This window comes from Rhinolophus sinicus, linkage group LG06, assembly GCF_036562045.2.
Source record: "Rhinolophus sinicus isolate RSC01 linkage group LG06, ASM3656204v1, whole genome shotgun sequence".
Taxonomy (NCBI): Eukaryota; Metazoa; Chordata; class Mammalia; order Chiroptera; family Rhinolophidae; genus Rhinolophus; species Rhinolophus sinicus.
In genome coordinates this window covers 144,078,245-144,097,943 of record NC_133756.1, presented here as the reverse complement: position 1 = coordinate 144,097,943, position 19,699 = coordinate 144,078,245, and the positions used below count along the sequence as shown (strand labels likewise).

The window sequence follows — 19,699 nt, the reverse complement described above, 5'->3', positions numbered from 1 at the left end:
TTAAAAATCTGAACTAGAAACCCCAGGCCTAAAAGTACTATGTATTATTTTAATGCTTCTGGTATTTTATTAACCAAATTCAGTTTGCTAAAAACTAGCTGCATGGCTTTTTCCTCTGAATTATAGAATTTTGATGACTGATGCTCATTTTTGAAAAACATTTTGGATCTTGCCTAGATATGAGGGTACTGTATATTTTACAATATATTCAACACAAATGCTTTTCTAGTGAAAATTGTGGTATTTAAGTTTACTAGAAAAGGCTGGTGATTTTATTATCATAATCCCGGATTTGTTTCTCTATTTTGTGTAGTTAGTATATTATTTAATTGGATTCACCCTGAATAGTCTCATGAAAGAAGCAAAATGTTATTTTTCCTTTATTAGGTTCATGTTCGGCTTCTCACTCCCATTTCATGTTCCAGTAAGAGCAAATTACTGTACTGCAAATTAAAACTAAAAATTGGAAATAGTCCAAATGGCCAATAGTAGGGAATAGGAAAGTCAACAGTGGTGTGTTATGGCAATGGATACTTACATTAATCTATTAATTATAGTATATATAAAGTATAACACTAATGCAATAGTATTAGGAATGCTTTTACAAAAACATGCTGACTATCCACTAAGGGTCAGTCCCTGTGCTATGTGGATGATGAATGAGGAATAAATCTTAGCTCTTGAATAGTGTATTTGGTGGTGGTGGTGGGTGTGTGTGTGTGTGTGTGTGTGTGTGTGTGTGTGTTTATAGAGACCCATAATTGAACACTTAGAGGGTAAGGCTTGTGAGCATGATTTTTCGAGTCAGAAACTCAGGCTCTCCCCGTCACTTGTTATATGACCTTGAACAAATTATTTTACCTGTCTCTGAGTCTTGATGTTCTCATCTGTTAAACGGGGATAATCACCTACCTGAATTTTATTGTGAAAATTAAGTGGGATCATAAACATAAAGCACCTGACACCCCAGACTGATTATGGAGTTCAGTATATGACAGTAATAACGGTGGTTTTTGTTACTGTCGCTTTCTGTGTGTAGCAGGGAATACCATATGTGTGATAGGCGGCCTCAGCTGGCCACCACCAGGATGAGATGGAAGCACTGTTCCAGAGCCAGACAATTTCTTGGGTCAGGCAAGCTTCAGCCATCCTGACAGGCCAGTTTCCTCACTAGCCCAGCAGTTTTGGCTGCCTGGCATGTAGAAAATCGCTGAGAATAAACAGGGTTTATTTCTTTGTTTCTTGCCTCCTTTGGAGTGGTCTGCTTTCTGTTTTGGCTTTAGCTGCTTCAAGGTCCCCCGGTCAAAGTGGGCCTCTTCATGTGAAGCCTTCCTGTAGTCCCGAGAACCTCTGTAGACCGCTACTCCCACATGGGCTAGCAGACAGAAAACTCCCTTCACTGAGAGATGGGCCTGGGGCCCAGGACAGTGCAGGAAGTGTTTCTCAAGCATAGCTCTGATAGATGCTGGAATCCAAGAAATCTGCTGAACCAAGAGTCAAATGGAGTCAAAAGAGTCAAATGGAGTCAAAAGAGTCAAATGAGCTGAGGTCAGAAAGCGAGGCAATAAAATCCAAACGGATTGCCAAGCCAAGGTAGACAGACACTGCGCTGAGATCCAAGGTGTAGAGCAGGACTGGAAACCAGGGGAATGAGTGCAGAGGGCAGTGAGGCCCAACTGTGCATCAGCTGCTCTTCCTGAGACTGGGAGCTTATGTTCCAGTGAGCTAGCTTCCCACACTAGTCAGTGCTATAAAGAAAGAGAACATAGGAGAGTGTGATAGAGCATTCCTGGGGAGCCTGGTTTAGCTAAGGTGGTGTTGTAGGCAGGAGGAATAGGACAGGCCGGAATGACAGGAGAAGACCATCTTGGCTGGAGTGTAGTGAGTGTAGGCAGAGGTGGGAGGAAATGAGCTCAGCTAGGTAGGCAGGGGCAATATCATGTAGGCTCTTGTTGTAAGCCATTGTAAGAGTTTGGATGTTATTGATGCAATGGAAAGTGATTAGAAGTTTAAACTAAAACAGGGGAGTTGGCATGATCTAATTTACACGTTAGAAAGACCCCTCTGGCCGCTGTGTGGAGGATAAATCATGTATGACAAGAGTCTTACACAAGAAAAGTCTAGGATCAAGGGAGAGGTAGGAAGTGCTGGGTCAGATCAGAGGCAAATTCCCATGAGCTGAGCCAGTGGAAAATCTGTGTGTCAAATACCTTCCCCTCCTCTCCAACCCTGAGATACTTGTGCATAGGCCAGGTCGGCAGGTGGGCCTCACTTCTTGACTTCTTTTCTAGGGGAACCTGTGTCCTTGGGCTTGTTGATTCAGATTTCCAAATAGTACATGAGGATCAATCTGAAAGGGAACACAGCTGGAGGCTGCTAGGATGGGCCTCCTGCTACACATCTCATTCTATTTTAGTACAAACGAGGAGAAGCGGATTAGAGGGTTTTGTTTTCTTTTTTTTTTAAGTGGGGAGGGTGGAAAACAGATAGATTTAAGTAGCATTTCAATTAGATACACTGGGTTAGTTATTTAAAGATGTAACTCGAAAGTATATAACAAGTAATTCCAATAGCTACAACGTATCGAACGTTTGAGTGCCTGCCTTGGGCGAGAGGTTTTATAAATGAAACAAAACAATTATTGACATAGGAGTCTTTTTCTTCTTGCCCTGCATTTGCAAAGGATTCTGGTTCTGGGGCTGATCCATGAGGGTCTCTGTCTGCAGCTTGGTTACCGGAGTATTTCTTTACTTCCCTGCAAGGTAGGCATTACCATCCCCACATTTCACAGATGAGGTGACTAAAGTTTATAGAAGTTGCATACCTGGTCCCATTGAGTAATAAAGTCAGAATTTGAATCCGGGGCCATCCAACTCCAAAACTCATGCTGAGAACACTCTGCATAAATCATACAGGTATGGTGCAGAGAGTAAGGATATAAACATGGTATCAGTGGGTCTTGGATTCGAAATTTACTCCATCACTTACTAGCTATCTCACTTTCGGCTGGTTACTTAACATCTGGGAGTCTGTGTTTCTTCATCTGTAAAACGGGGTTAACAATAGCCCTTCCCTCAAAGGTTTCTCTGAAGGTTATATGAGACATGTAGCATGGACCTGGCAAACGGAAACAGCCAGGAAGTGTTCGTTTTTATTATACTCGGCCATGTTGGCATCTGTCTGAGCCAGCTTCACTGCTAGCATCAGAAACATATATCCTGCCTTGGAAATGTTCCACATAATAGATTGCGCCCGTTTCACTGGGTCTGCACTGCGCTTCGAACACCAGGCATCTAAGAAGTGCTCTGGATGATATCGCCCAACTGCATGAGTGGATTTGATAGCCTTTCCAAAGGGTTGGTATTTCAGTTGTGCAACTGTAACTGCTTCACGGCAGTAGGAAAGATTTATTTTTTGGACCCCAATCAACCCTCAGCCCCATTTCTCAAACTCCAGCTACATCTCAAGATGTTGAAGTCAGGCAGTATTAACGTTTGGTCAAAGGTACTAGTGGCATTTTGCAGATTAATGAAGAATCCATATTGTCCAAGATTGCTTTGGGGTGCCTTTTGCCCCGAGCCCTGCTTGCCCTTTAAGGCCCAGTTGGTGGGAAAATTCAGTAGCAAACTCACCCAGAAGGCAGTGGAAAGACAAAAAAGTGGTTTGTTCAACTTCACAGGAGCCTGGGGCCTTGGGCTGGGGTAAAAGATGCCCCTGGGTGAGGGGAGGGTCTCATAACCATCTTCCTGCCAGATCCAAGGAAGGCAAAGCAAAAGATGTCCCGTAATTTCAAAAAATTTAAACATAATGGAGTAATTTTTGAGTGTGGTTGATTGCCTGGCCCCTAAAAAGGAAACAGGAGTGACGGTGGTGAGCAGAGAAAAAGGGGGTATTTCTGTCAGGGGCTACTATTGTCACTGAGGGAAGCTGTTTAAAAAAATCATTTCTAACTGGTTTGCGGGACCAGGTTTCTTGACCAGAAAAGGAAGAATTGTGTGCTTGCTTCAGCTGAGGTCTGTTCTAACCAGTTTTTTTCTCATTTACACTGAAGAAACTGAGTCAGCCTGACATAGCGTAAAAGCCACATTTTCAGGAGACTTTCTATACCTTGTAGCTCCAAGTGTCCTTATTCTCTAAATTTTGGTGACATGTGGAGTTGGACAGGCCTGGTTCAAATAGTTGTCCAGCCACATACCTGCATTGGTGCCTCTGTCATATTATCTGACCTCATTTCCTCATCTGTAAAGTGGAATTAATAAAATAACCTACCTCGATAATGTATGTGTAATGGAAATAAAACTGTATTTAAACCCAAACTGACTGTAGACAAACTTCTGTCTTTTGAGGGATGTAGGCCTGCTTTACATCAGTGAGGAAATATATTTTTCCTTTGTGCCTTCCCAGAGAGGGAAGAGAGAGAGGGCTCAATAGCATGGGATGGGTTAGAAGGTCTGCTGTTTAAGAGCTCACGGTAATGGTGTTTGGATACGCCATAGTGGAAATGGGCTGAATATGACGACAGATGCTGGAGAGGGCTGGCTCACTCTACACAATAAATCGTTTGGGGGGGTTTAAGAAATAGTTTTGTGGGTTTCTAGTGGCCAGTGAGAGAGGGAGAAGAGAGAGCGAGATGGCCCACGCAATACCACAGAAGGCAGATCTTAAAGGGCTAGGAGAACTGAGCTGTTATTCAGTTTACATATTTATTTATGTCAAAGCACTTAGCATTTAATAAATGGCAGCTCGTAGCCATGTAGCAAAGCTATCTCACTGTGCCCTCTAATAATGTCCCTCCCGGGAGGAATAGCATCATCTCTCCCTTATAGGGTGTGTGTGTGTGTGTGTGTGTGTGTGTGTGTGTGTGTGTGTCTTGGGGCTAAGAGGGGTAGACAGCAAAAAGGGATGTAATGAGTTCTAATTTTGTTTCAACGGGGTTTATATCTTTGTTTCTTTAATTTTCCATCTTTAAATTGGGCCAAAAAGGTACTTCATCTCATATGATTTACGGGAAGTTTAAGTGAGATAATCGAGATAATTCATGTACCAGGCACTTAGCATTCAGTAAATGTTAGCTATTAATAGTATTTTATAACAGTAGTCTTATAAAGATGGTATATCACCCTAGAACACATGCTTCGTGGGTCTTATTTTAAAATTTACATGTATATTCAATGCAAAAAAACTTGAAAAACTGACAAACAACACAGAAAAACAACAACCCCTCCAACAAAAAAGATCACCAGGGCTAACATTTTGGTTTATGTCTTTTCATTTTTTCCCCCTCCCAAGTGTGTGTACATCTTTGTTCTATCTTTTCAAAATGAGATACTGTTCTATAATCTGCTTTGTTGATTTTTTTTAACCTCGCAATAGACTGTGAACTTTTCCCCATGGATGAGCTGCTTCTTACAATAGATGTTCCAATGGAAGCATCATACCCCAGACCAGCAGATTCATTACTATTCTTCATTTTAGAAAAGAGTATGTGTGGGGGGTGGGGGGTGAGGGGGTGCCTTATGGCCATCCAAATCAGAGAAACACTGACAGTACCTTTCCTTCTTGGAAAATTAATAGCACATATTAGCACGTTAAAGGTTCTGAGAAGCCCTTCCATAAAGAACCTGCTTGATTTTGATTAGATCAGTGTTTCCCCAACTAATTTAATGCTGCGGAGGCATTTATTCTCATAACTCCTATTAACGTCTCAGGAATCATTTGGGGAGACCGTGCCGCAACGCCTTAAGAACAGGGAGCATGTCTTGTTTATCTTTGTCTTTCCACACGGGTCTTACCATTGGCTTTTTAAGAAATTATGAAAAATGGGATTGGGTTGATGAATCCACTTTCTAACCAACAGCCACACATGTGTGAACTGGGGGCCAAGGTTAGAGGCTGGGGCTGAGCTCCGAAGTGTGTCTCTGTGTAAAGCTAATTGGCCCCTTTGGGGATGAGCCTGTGAACTTGGCCTCATTAGCGCCAGCCCCAAAACAGCTGAGTTAGTTTATCTGGTGCCATGGAATTGTTTTCTTACCCAGATTCTCAGCTGTCCTCCAGGTGGCGATGCTGGTTTGTTAACCTTCTGAGAGCCCGAGGCTTGGGCCATGAAAAGCTTTCAATTGAGGGGAAGCAGATGACGATGAGGAACGGGGGTTGGGAGTGGGGTGATTATTGAAAACCAGAAGACACACTATTAGGTTTGCTGTTGGCCTGAAGCAGAGGTGCAGCCTTGTAAGGTGGGTGTCAGATATAAGATTTAAAATTTCGTGATGAACCAGTAAGGCAAAAATAAGTATTGCTAGCATTTATTGAGCACCAACTATAGAGCTGGCGATATGCCAGATAATTTCATTCATTATTCTTTTTAATGCCCTAAACAGAACTGTGAAGTAGGTCCTTTCGCTAAAAGTAGCAGAACTGGAAATTGAACCCTGGTTCCTAGGCTTAGTCCTATACCCCAGTGCTTTGCTAGACTGAAATAAGAAGATGCTCACCAAGGACAAATAATGTAAAGTATCTATCTATCTATCTATCTATCCACCCATCTATCTGTTTTTCATTTCATTTGCATAGGCCAGGCCTAACAGCACTTCACGGAATCAAGACTAGGGGTTTTTTTGTTTGTATATAGCCATTTGCTAAATACATCAATTACAATCCTGGTCTGTATTCTTAGAACATTTAATACGACATCTAAGTTTAGAATAATATTTACATCAGCGTGGTGGAGGCATATTTTTAAATATTCTTCTGCTCTTTTTAGTCCTGGTGGTCATTACGCAAGATAAACATAGTCAAACTGAATGGCTCTAGAGTGGCCAGTTTAAAACTCAGCTGTGGGACTGTGTGCTTCCATTGTCCTGCCATGTCCCCGTCACAGCGCTTGGTACCTAGGACACATTGAAATTGTTTCTTTAAATGCCTCCTTTCCCTGGTGGACACTGCGCTTCTTGAGGGGAGGAACTATGCCCTTCATTTCTGTCTTCCTAGGGCCTAGCAAAATAGTTGGTACCTTGTGAGTTATTAGTAAAGTTTAAATGAGTGAGTGAGCGAATGAATGAAAGATATCTCCTACAGAAATGATATTAGGGCATAAACCAAGGAAGAAACCCAGAGAGCTTAGTCTAGACGAGAAGAAAGACGACCTGGGGGGAGACAAGAGAACTATCCTCACCTATGTGAAAGGCTGTCACGAGGATGAGATCATAGAACAAGATTTTGCCTCCTCCGATGGAAGGCTCCAGGAAGCCAGTTTCTTCAACAAAAAAGCATCTAAGAGCTGTCAAAAAATCAAAGGAGTTACCTATTGGGGCAGTGACCTTCCCATCTCCTTAGCCAGAGATGGGATGGCTGTCTGGTAGGAAGGTGGGAGAAGGGGCTTCTTCCTCCAGTTCGAGACTGAACAAGGCAGTGACAGAGACACGCGGATGTGTGTCAGTGCCCAGAACAGAAGGTACTTAAGGTTTGCTAAATAAATAGATAGCAGTCTTTTGCTAATTGAAGACACATCCAGCAAATATTTACTTAATTTTTCTGTGTGTTACATCTGTGTTCAGCTGCAGAGGGTGTATCAGTGAAAAGGATGACTCAGCCCCCTTCATCAAGGGGAAATGTACCATACAGGTTAAGAGCACAAGATGGAACCACTGTCTGGGTTTGAAACCCAGCTCTGACAATTACTTTACTTCTTTATGCTTCAGTTTCCTCAGCTGTAAAATGGGGCGGGGGGTGAAATAGTACTCACCTCAAGGGATTATTTTGAAAGTTAAATGAATTAATACATGGAATAGTATTAACCACTCAAGTGTTAATAATTATCATGGTACACACATTCTAGCAAGGGCTGCAGATAAGTCATTGTTACGTGATGGATGCTCTGATGGGTATGTCTGAACTGAAATACGTGAGCCGCTGGAGAAGCTAAGAGACACTCCATCAAATCAGTGTGCTCTAAATCTTTATTCAGCTTTCATTAGAGGAGAGGCTGAATAGTAGCTCACCCAGCAGGGTTTTTGTGATGATACCTCCCTCTTCCCCCAGGGTTGTCTAATGCAACTAGACAGGGACGTTGGGACCCAGTCAGGAGGGAAGGGCAGAGAAAGGAGGCCTGCTGGTGTCAACACTCAGTCCTATACCTCAAGTCCCGAACAATTCCACTGTGGCCCAAAAACCTGCAGTCCCCACTAAGCCAATCAAACATTTTAAATTTAAGCAGACAAGCTACCATTCAATGCTCATCTAGTGTTTCTCAATCATGTCCCTTGGGGGTGTTACCCCCACCACCAAGGAACTTTTCAGAATATTCTTCCCAACCACAGAGTACTTTCTGTGGGGATTCTAGGAGAGAACATTTTTCTTATAACATTTCCTATGATTTTTACTCCCCTTTGTAGATTGCTTTCCTGGGTGGCTGATCAGCTGGCCACCCCGTAATCCCACCCTGCTGATGGGAGCTGTGCAGAGTGCTATGAGGACATCTCAAAGGGAACCTAGACCTGACTTGGAAGCTGAAGGATGATTGCAGGTTGTGTACGAGTTAGCTGTGCGAAGAGGTGGCTGGTCTGGCTGGTCCAGACAGAGGGACATGGAAAGACCTGAGGTCAGCTAGAGCATGGTGCCGTTAGGGAACTGAAAATAGTTGAGTGTGGCTGGCACGTAGGGTACAGCGTGTGTGACGTGGAGAGGGAGAGTGAGGAGGGAGCTGGAGAGGTACATAGGGTCAAAGTTGTGAAGGGCCTTGTAAGTTGAGTTAAGGAGCTTAAACTTGACCCTGAGCACAACAGGGAATCTCTGAATGGTTTTAAGGAAGATGGTACAGTGGACAGGTTTGCATTTTATTTTATTTTATTATTATTTTTTTATTGGGGAAGGGGAACAGGACTTTATTGGGGAACAGTGTGTACTTCCAGGCCTTTTTTTCCAAATCAAGTTGTTGTCCTTTCAATCTTAGTTGTGGAGAGTGCTGTTCAGCTTCAAGTTGTTGTCCTTTTAGTCTTAGTTGTGGAGGGAGCAGCTCAGCTCCAGGTCCAGTTGCCATTGCTAGTTGTAGGGGCGGAGCCCACCATCCCTTGCAGGACTCAAAGAGTTGAACTGGCAACCTTGTGGTTGAGAGCCCACTGGCCCATGTGGGAATCGAATCCGCAGCCTTCAGAGTTAGGCGCTCGGAGCTCCAACCACCTGAGCCACCGGGCCGGCCCCAGGTTTCCATTTTAGAAAAGAGCAACCTAGCTATGGAAGAGGGATGAGGAGGGATGGGTGGGTGTGCATGTGTGTACACACTCCAATACAAATTGCTGGGGCAGGGATGGTAAAGTGAGTAGGACTGGAAGCAGGGAGGAGGTTAGGAGGGTGTTGCAATACCTCCTGCAGAGATGAGGGGATACTGAACTAAGGCAACTGCCGCATTATGAATGGAGAGAGTTGTAAGTAAATTTGAGAAGAATTAACAGCCTCTTTCTACTGACTGGGAACTGAGGGGGACATGTTTTGGCTTCTCTACTTCCTAACGACAACGTATACAAGGCATTAGGCCAGAACAAGGTGGCCAAAGTGCTCCATAAGGGATGCCTGACCCTTCCCTCTTTACCCTCATTCTAGCATTGCATCCACAATATCTCTCTCTCCCTCTTTTTTTTTCTTGTTGAAATCTCTCCTCATATAGTATGCAGTAAGGAGCGTGGTGTCAGACTCAGGTGGATGTTAATCACAGCACTAATTAGGTATTGATTTTATTTATTTATTTAAGGTATTTATTTTAACTTCTTTAAGCCTCATGTATTCAATTATAAATGGGGATAACTGAACCTACCTCCTAGGGCTGGGATTATGATTCAGGTTTTCCCACTTGTACCCAAACCCAATTCTCTCTCTGACTGAAGATGGTTAATGGCACCGCCCTACAACCCATTTACCCAAACCAAAACGCATGGCTCCCCCTTTCCTTTTACAACCCCCCACCACACACACACACACACACACACACACACACGCACATGTGACTCACTGTCACCTGTTGCCTTGATGGCTGCAGTGGCTTCTTAATTGGTCACCCAGCTTCCACTTCCCTCCTTCAAGGATCCTTTCTCGGCTTTCACCATAAAGCAGCCAGGGTGATCTTTTTTTTGTTGTTGTTTGTTTGTTTTATAACCATTTTATGAGCTATAAGTCACATACCATAAGATTCACCTGTTTGAAGTGTATCATTCAATGGGTTTCAGTATAGTCACAGAGTTATGCAACCATTACTGCTATCTAATTTTAGAGCCTTTTAATCACCCCCAAAAGAACCTCCAGGCCCATTAACATTCAACCCCTATTCTCCTCTGCCCCAACCCCTGACAATCACTAATTTAATTTTTAGATTTGCCTATTCTGGATATTTTGTATCAATGGAATCAAACAATATGTGCTCTTTTGTTTCTGGCTTCTTGTACATGGCATAGTTTTCAAGGTTCATTCATGTTGTAGTACGTATAAGTGTTTTATTCCTTTTCATGGCAAAATAATATTACATTGTATGGATACACTACATTTTGTTTACCCATCCATCAGCTGATGGACATTTGAGTTGTTTCTACTTTCTGGTTATCATGAATAATGCTGCTGTGAACATTTGTGTACAAGTTTTTGTGTGGACATATGTTTTCACTTCTCTTGTATACCTGGGACTGGAATTGCTGAGTCATATAATAATTCTCATATTTAACATTTCGGGGGGACTGCTGAACTGTTTTCCAAAGTGGCTGTACCATATTATAATCCCACCAGCAATGTATGAGGGTACCAATTTCTCCACATCCTTGATAGCACTTATTATTGTCTGTTTTTGTTTTGTTTTGTTTTGTTTTTCTGAATATAGTCATCTTGGTGGATATGAGCTGGTATCTTATTGTGGTTTTGATTTGCATTTCCTTAAGGACGAATGAAGTTGAGCATCTTCTCATGTATTTATTGGCCATTTATGTATATTCTTTGGGAAAATGCCTATTCAAATCCTTTGCCCTGTCCCTTCCTTTAAACTTTTCTTTATTGTGGTAAAATATACATAACATAAAAGTTACCATTTTAACAATTATGGTTCATTAGGCATTAGGTACATTCACATTATTGTGCAACCATCACCGCTTTTCCATCTCTAGAACTTTAATATCATTCCAAACTGAAACTCTATCTCCATTACCTCCTCCTTCCAGTCCCTGATAACAACTGTTCTCCTTTCTGGGTTTTGTTTGTTTGTTTGTTTGTTTTTTGCTTTGTTTTTTAATAATAGCCATCTTAATGGGTGTGAAGTGATACGTCACTGTGATTTTTATTTTCATTTCCCCGATTAGTGATGCAGAGCACTTTCTCACGTGCTTATATCAGGTATGTGATTTGCAAATATTCTCTCCCATTCTACAGGTTACATTCTTACTTTTTTTTTTAATTGGGGAAGGGGAACAGGACTTTATTGGGGACCAGTGTGTACTTCCAGGACTTCTTCCAAGTCAAGTTGTTGTCCTTTCAATCTTAGCTGTGGAGGGTGCCATTCAGCTTCAAGTTGTTGTCCTTTCAGTCTTAGTTGTGGAGGGCGCAGCTCAGCTCCAGGTCCAGTTGCCATTGTTAGTTGCAGGGGATGCAGCCCACCATCCCTTGCAGGAGTTGAGGAGGCAAAATGGCAGCCTTGTGGTTGAGAGCCTACTGGCCCATGTGGGAATCGAACTGGCAGCCTTCAGAGTTAGGAGCACGGAGCTCCAACCGCCTGAGCCACAGGGCTGTTCTCACTTTCTTGATGGTGCACCCTGAAACACAAAAGTTTTTAATTTTGAGAACTCCAATTTATCTATTTCTTCTCTTGCTGCTTGTGCTTTGGAGTCATAGCTAAGAAACTGCTGCCTAATCCAAAGTCAGAAATTTACTCCTATGTTTCTTCTAGAGGTCTTATCATTTTAGCTCTTATATTTAAGCGTCTGGTCCATTTTGAGTTAATTATTGTATATGGTGTGAGGTAGAGCCAGGGTGATCTTTTAAAAACACAAAGCAGGTTCTGTGACTCTTCCTGCTTAAAATTCATTACTGCTCTTAGAGCACAATCTACGTTCTCTCCACAAGGTCTTCCTTCCTTCTCATCTCATTCCCCTGCCTTTCCGCTCTGCATGTGAGTTTGCTGCAGTCAAAGCCACCTTCTAAAAGTTCTTAATCATGCAGACTCCTTCCTGTCTCAATGCTTTTGCGCTGTTGTTACCCACAGCTAAAACACAGAATATCTGGTGGCCGCGGTCACTCTTGACATCTCAGTTCACAGTGCCTCTTCAGGAAGACCTTTGCTCATTATCTGAAGTATGTTCCCCCCGCTGCCCCTGTCTTCCTTTATTTGTTTCCTTCACAGGAATATTAAAAAACAAAATTCGACTGAGGAAAATTTAAAGATCTTATTGGCTTTCTTCAACAATTCATAAACCAGGCAGCATCCAATCCAGCAGATAGAAAGGAGCTCTGAGGAGCTTTTACAAAATGAAAGACTTTTATAGGCAGAAGGGAGCAGGAACAAGGGCGTTATACGAGGCAAAAAAGCGGATTGCTTATTGCAAGGTGACTATATTTTAGGAGACGGCAGGGTTTTATCAGGCAGATTACCCCTGGTTTAAGATTCCATTTCTTGGGCAGAGGACCTGAACAGATATTTCTCCAAAGAACAACAGACATTGGAAAAAATGCTCAATAACACTAACCATAAGGGAAATGGAAATCAAATCTACAATGAGATATCACCTAACAGCTGTCAGAACATTATCAAAAAGTCAACAAATACCAAGTGTTGGCGAGGATGTGGAGAAAAGGGAGCCCTCATGCACTGTCGGTGGGATTGTAAATTGGTGCAGCTACTGTGGAAAACAGATGGAGGTTCCTCAAAAAATAAAAAATAGAACTACCTAATGAACCAGCAATTCCACTTCTGGATGTTTATCTAAAGAAATTCAAAACACTAATTCAAAATGATATATGTGTCCCCGTATTTACTGCAGCATTATTTACAATAGACACGATATGGAAGCAACCGAGGTGTCCATCGATAGATGAATGGATAAAGATAAGTTCTATATACACAAGGGGATATTACTCTGCAACAAAAAAAGAATGAAATCTTGCCATTTGCAACAACATGGATGGACTTTAGAGGAGATTATGCTAATAATTCAGACAAAGAAAGAGAAATAACCATATGATTTCACTTATGTGTGGATTCTTTAAAAAAAGCAAACAAATAAAATAAAACAGAAATAAACTCATAGGTACAGAGAACAAACTGATGGCTGTCACAGGGGAGGGGGCTGAGGGACGGGTGAAAAAGGTGAAGGGGAATAAGAGACAAACCTCCAGATATAAAAAAAAAATAGGTTACAGGATGTAATGTACAGCATAGGGAACATAGTCAATATTATTGTGATAACTGTATGGTGATAGTTGGTTGCTAGACTTATTGTGGTGACCACATCATAAGGAATGTAAATGTTGAATCACTATGCTGTATACCTGAAGCTAATATAATATTGTATGTCAACTATACTATAATATTTTTTAAAAATACATCTTGGATTAAAAAAATAAGATTCCATTTGTGGGAGAGCTGAAATTGTAATTAATTTAACTCTCAGTTTGGTAACATGGGGCTTAGCATAACTGACTCCATTTTGGGCCTGTGGTGTTGTTTTTAACAATGATTAACAAAGGCTATATTCACTTTGATTATTTGCAGACTTCTTTATTGCTTTTCTCCCTCATTTTAGCTCCATGAGAGCCAGGATCATATCTGTTTTGTTCACCTTTATCCCCAGCACATAGTACAGTGCCTGACACATAACAGGGGCTCAGGAAATATTTGTTTTAAGAAAGAAAGAGGAAGAATGGACATTATAATTAGTGTTTCTTCCTTTCCCAGCATCCTTTCCCACTTTTGTCAATTCTATCACCTCCATCTTTCATCATCTTTTGCCTGGATTTTCTTCCATTTCCTGTTTTCATGGAATGTGATATTATAAGTTAGAAAATCCATTTTTGCTTTTTTTGTTGTTTTTGTTTTCTTCCCTCTTCTTACTACTCATGGAAAGTAAGAACCAGTGTTCAGCTCTCTAGCCCACAACAATTTTTTTCTTTTCTAAACGTTCTCAGTAGAAGCTCAACATTGAACTCTCTTGGTCTTTGCCTATATTTTCATTTAAATAAGACTTTTCTCCTCAATGCATATGAAGGCTTTCTAAGAAGAGAATTTCTTTTCTAACTTAGAAAGTGGTTGGCTGAGTTCTGGGCAAATACATATCTATAAACACTCGGGAATTGATCAGCAGCTCATTTTTAAACCAAATAAGACTCAGGTATGCTACGCTTAAAATGTCAACAAATTCCAAATCAGTAGATTCTGAAACTGTTACAACCCTACAGAATACAACATTTAGTTCACCAAGAAATTTTGTGCAGAAATTCTATTAGAAGTAATCACATAATAATAATAGGTGTTGTCAAAAATCCTGCAAATGATGTCTTGTAGATGACTCCCTGTTTAAATGGAGGAAGTGGGGCCCTTTGGTGACATATCTCTACGTACATTTCTGCCTCATATCAAGTCAGCAGGATTATAATCATAAAAAAGGAATACACCTTCATCTTAATGTTAAACTCTGCTTCCCTCCCTTCCCCCCTCTGTTGTTAGAAATTCTTTTGATGAAGACTGCAGCCAGAAACATGGGTAAAGACCATTTCACCTGACAGCTTCACATTCTGGATTTTCCTTTTTTTTTTTTTTTTAAGTCTGCCATCTTGCTTATCATTTACAAATATCCAAATACCTAAGAAGTGAGCCCAAAAGATAATTGAAACTTTTGATCCAAGAAATAACTCACACATTTGTTTTGCTTTGCTCTAATCTTCAGAGCTGTATATCATGCTGACAAGTCCCAGATTTTTAAAAAGCAGATTTTCCTGTGCCCTCCCCTCCCCCCGCTTTTGTTGTGGTAATATTTTCTCCTATCTTCCATCTTCTCAAAAAAGTAGGTGTAACAGTCTAATCAGCTTTTACCAACTTTTCTGCAAGAACAAGGCAGAAAATATGAAGATATAAATCAAGAATTGTTATTATTGTTTATGTAGTGGTGATATATGGTTCCACTGGGCTTTGTGCTTTACATGGCCACTTTGAAAACACAGAATGCTGCTCAGGCATAAGCGATTTGTTTCTGAGCCCTGTGCTTGGATATTTCTAATAAATATTATTCTGTCTCTGATTTTACGATATCAACAAGATACCCATTCAATAAAATATTTTCAGATTCCTGGTATTAAGTCTACATTGTCAAACAAAGATAATGTCCCTAAAGTCCAAGAACAGTAGGTAGAGAAAACATTCAGCATAAAATAAATGTTTGTAAATCATCACAATAACGATGATAGATTTATTCATGGGACAATGTCTAGAAGGTTGTAGATCAACATATTAAGCCAAGTTTTTTTGGATAGAGAAGTCAAAGGTGATTTTAATTTTTTTCTTATCTATATTAATTTTTTCTAACTGTGAATGTATATTACTTTTGAAATAAAAAAGGTCCTTCTCAAAGAATAGTGCATAGGAAGATTTGATAAAACTATGTATAAAAATAGAATGAGTAACATTCTTTAAAGGAAACTAGGGAGAGTAGCTTCTGAGAAAGTGAAAATCTGATTTCTCTTCTAGTATTATTTCTGAGTTCATGTTGTGCAGATTTTCTTTAGCTTCGATGAAAACACTGGCTACCTATTGTCCACCCCCATCCTTGTAGCTAAGCCAGGCCACCATGCCTACATGCCACATGTCAGGAAAAACAAGTGGCAGACCTTCTTATTTCCCACTGGGAAAATAGGCTTCTCATTTGATTGCCAACTGTATCCCACTCCAATCCTATTTCCACCTGGCTCCTGATTCCTGACTTTTTCTTCTGTTTAAAGCTGTGTGATTTCCCCCAGGACACCCTAAAGACTAGGTCTGAACACAAACTTCCAGGTCTAAAAAGTGGTGACCATGCAGCCCACAAATCCATGTAATACCTTTTATGCCCTCCCACCCCACCCTAACTCTTTCTCCCAGTCCCTTGTCTCAAGATGGTCAAGGAAGATAAGATGGAAAGCCCCCTCTCTTTATTATAATAGCCCCACCATTTTACCTCTTAATGCCTCCTCTTGCAGTCTTATTTGGAAAAAGAAGAACTTAAGTGAAATGTCAGAGAAGGCTGGACCAAAATACAGAATGTTGTGGAGTTTACAGTAGCGACCTCTGGTCAAACATCTTGGAGATATTCAACTTTATGAACCAGAATAACCATATCTATCTCTTGTTCATGGCGAGTGTCTGCCCTGACTGGTCAGTATTATGCCGTCTCAGTTGTTAAATATTTTGATATCATTCTCAAAGCAAAGTTGTAGTGTAAATTGACAGTGTTTACAAGAGACCTGAACCTGAGTATGACTTAGGGCCAGTAATTTATCTTCTCTAAGCCTTGGTTTACATAATGGGAAAATGGGGCTACTAATACTGCTCTGCCCACTTCAGAGAGTTACTGTGGTGATCAAATTGTGATAACAGATGCAGAAGTTCCTTGTAAATTGTGACAGACTGTGCACCGGCAAGAAATGATGATAAAAATGATTGATAATGATGATAACAATACTGGTGGTGAGCACCAAGATGATGGTGATAATAAAGAATAAAAAAGAAAGAGAAAGAGAGAAAGAGAGAAAGAGAGAAAGAGAGAAAGAGAGAAAGAGAGAAAGAGAGAAAGAAAGGAAGGAAGGAAGGAAGGAAGGAAGGAAGGAAGGAAGGAAGGAAGAAAGAAAGAAAGGAAAAAAAACTTGGGAACACCACGGACGATCCTTTTCTAGTTCAGTGTGCCACAAGCATTGCCCGCTAGCTCACAATTCACAGTAACAATTAGGCAGAAGCGTATAAACTGGCAACATCAACCCTCTCTGGTTTCTACCATTGTAGCCCCCAGGTTGTTTACTGGCCTGGCGCTGATAGGCGCTCCCCTTTGTCTGCGGGCCTTAGTTCCAAGATTTATTTCCCATCCTGGCTGGGAAACCTTTCTATCATGTAATTCCAAACAATCACGTTCAGCTCTTGATGTCCGTTTAATGATCGGCTAGGACCTAGAGCCAGTAAAATGGAAAAGCAGAATTATCTCAATGTGTTCCTGCACCCCGACACAGCATAGTCTGAGCTGAATTCTCTTGTGTCCCCTTCTGATACGTGTCCCCTTCTGATACATGTCCTGTGATCCCCACAACCACTTGGCAAGTGTCTCGGATGAGCTGTTGGTGTGGCCAGGTGAAGGTAGTAATTGGCTGCCTCCTGCCCTCCCTCCCTCGCCCTTTCTTGTCCTTCCTACCACCCCCGTCCGTCCCTCTTTATGAGGACTCTGGGTCTGTCCTAAGTCATATAAGATGCTTCTGGCTGACCTTGAGAAGAGCTCCTCCCCTCCTTCCCCGCCCTTGGAGGAAGGTGCAGAAGAGCTCCGTGGAGTCTATTCCAACAGAGGCAGCAGATACTCGCAGAATAATTGGCTCCTGTAATTCATTCAGAGCAATGGCTGGATGGCAGGGAGGTTTAAATCCTGTGGCCTTGAGGGGAAAACATACTCTAGAAAGGTTTCTTTTTGCTTTTGTTAATTGTGAAATAACAATACTTCCTGTGGAGGAGGCCCTGTTGGTAAGGGCTTTCCTGTCCCTTCACATAGTAGTGCATGGTCTCTGGGATCCTCTCTTCCCCGTTTCCCTTTGGGGTTAGGTACCTAAAAGTGAAATAGCGTATAAGATAGTAGGGAGAAGATGTGAGGAACCAAGGCTTAAAAACATATACAGAGAGAGAGCCGGGCCTCGGGGTGGGGGGAACGTGGGAGGGGGTCATTTTGCAATGGCCTCACAGTCACAAAAGGCGTCAAATTCCACATTATACATTATCTTTAAATGAGATTTGCCACAGTTGCAAAAATGCACCAACAGGAGTCAACCATTAAAACATCACAATTTCCATTTGACCCAGTTTTGGCATTTCCTAATATACAAGGATCCTCTCTTGACCTCTGAGAGACCCTGGATATGACCATGAAGCAACCAGACTGATTGTCAGGAGGAGTTAGTTTGGGATTCTATTTACTGGAGGAATTATTCTACTTGGTTGTTATATTTGTCCATCTTGACAGCCCCGTGAAGTTGGTTCTGGTATTAGCTCCATGTCACAGATGGGAAAACTAAGGCCTTCTTCAAGGTCACAGCTAGAAAGTGGTGAAGCTGAGTTACAAATCTAGGCTGGTATAACACTGAAGCATCTTTCTATCCTTCCCTTATTAATGACAACACAACCCATCATTTTATAGCTAACCCTGTACTTACTCATCAGCCACGGGCATCTGGGATCACCTTCCCAAGGGGTGCTGCCCCCTCTTTGGGCAGGGATGGTCCTGCAGAAGCTGTCAGGTGGGGCTTAGATTTATGCCTGGGTTAAAATCCTCTAAAATGCCCTCTGAGAGAGAGTCCGAGGCACCTGATGCCTTGATTGTCATGGAAGACACCATGTTTAAGTTAGTCTGACCTCCCTGAGCTCATTTCTTTGTCCCGGTCACCTCTGTTTCCATCAAAAATAACAGGTTGCTGATAAGCTGGCTCTCAGCTTCCTGGCTCAGACGGTGGACTCTGAATCTGTGCTCAGAGGAGGGCTCTCAAGTTCAAAAAAGCCCTCATGCTCTCTATTTTGACAGGTTGAGAAATCCAATCCATTTATTTTGAAAACCCATTAAGCCCAGCCAATATGGGATATTTAGAAAGGCCAGAATTTTACTTCTGGTCAGAAGGTCAGTGCTGTCATAAAATAACAGCTAAAGGAAGTGAAACAAAACATATTTTATTGTACGGCTATCATTCCCAAACATTCTTTAAAAATACACTTTCAGTTAAAATAAGACAAAACAAAAACACAGCACACTGAATTGCTGGAAATTGCCATCACTATAAATTCTCTTTGTTCAGAGTACTTATTGGATTTTGCAGGCCCAGTTCTCAGATCAGTGACACGCACATAGTAAATGCTCATTAAGTGCTCAATGAACGAGCCTCAAAATGGTTTCCTTTGGTATTTAATGTTTTTTCTAGGTATTAGTTTCCCTTGTTCCAATGGCTGTTAAATCATCTTCAAGAAAAGAGTATCTGATTTTAGTTCTCTGGAGCATTGAAAAGTGAGTTCAGAAGAAGTAAGTCTGACTCTTCTTGGCATCTTAAATTATATATTATTGATGATACAGATAACAGGGTCTTATGGTCAGATTCTCCAAAGATAATTCATTTGATCTTTTCAACCTTGTGAAGGAGCCCTGGGAGACGTTATTATGTTCATGTTATCCCTAGGAAGGGTGGGTGAGTACAGACCATTACCTGAAAGAAAATAACCTTACTATGAGGTGACCCTGAACACGAAAAATGTTCAGAAGATGGTGCGAAACATTCTTGTATTTTTCCACTGAGTCACCTTCCAGTCCGTATACTATCTCCCTTTGATGGATATTTTGGTGACCCCCTTTTTGGATCTCCTCTCCCTCTTCTCTTACCTCCCACAATCCCCTCCCTCTTCTCCACCTCATCTCTCTGAGCACCACCATGGAGAATCAGCAGAAAACCCTCAAGGTTCTAAGCATACCATAGCTCTTGC

General features: G+C 41.5%; 1 long non-coding RNA gene across 1 annotated transcript; it reads right to left on the bottom strand.

The window, feature by feature from the left end:
- Positions 1–11,281: 11,281 nt before the first annotated feature.
- LOC141572256 (uncharacterized) lies at positions 11,282–18,689 on the bottom strand. Its single transcript, XR_012497565.1, has 2 exons — positions 18,391–18,689; positions 11,282–11,777 (listed from the first exon to the last, which is right to left on the bottom strand). It is a non-coding gene; the product is annotated as an uncharacterized LOC141572256 (long non-coding RNA).
- Between the last annotated feature and the right edge of the window lie 1,010 nt (positions 18,690–19,699).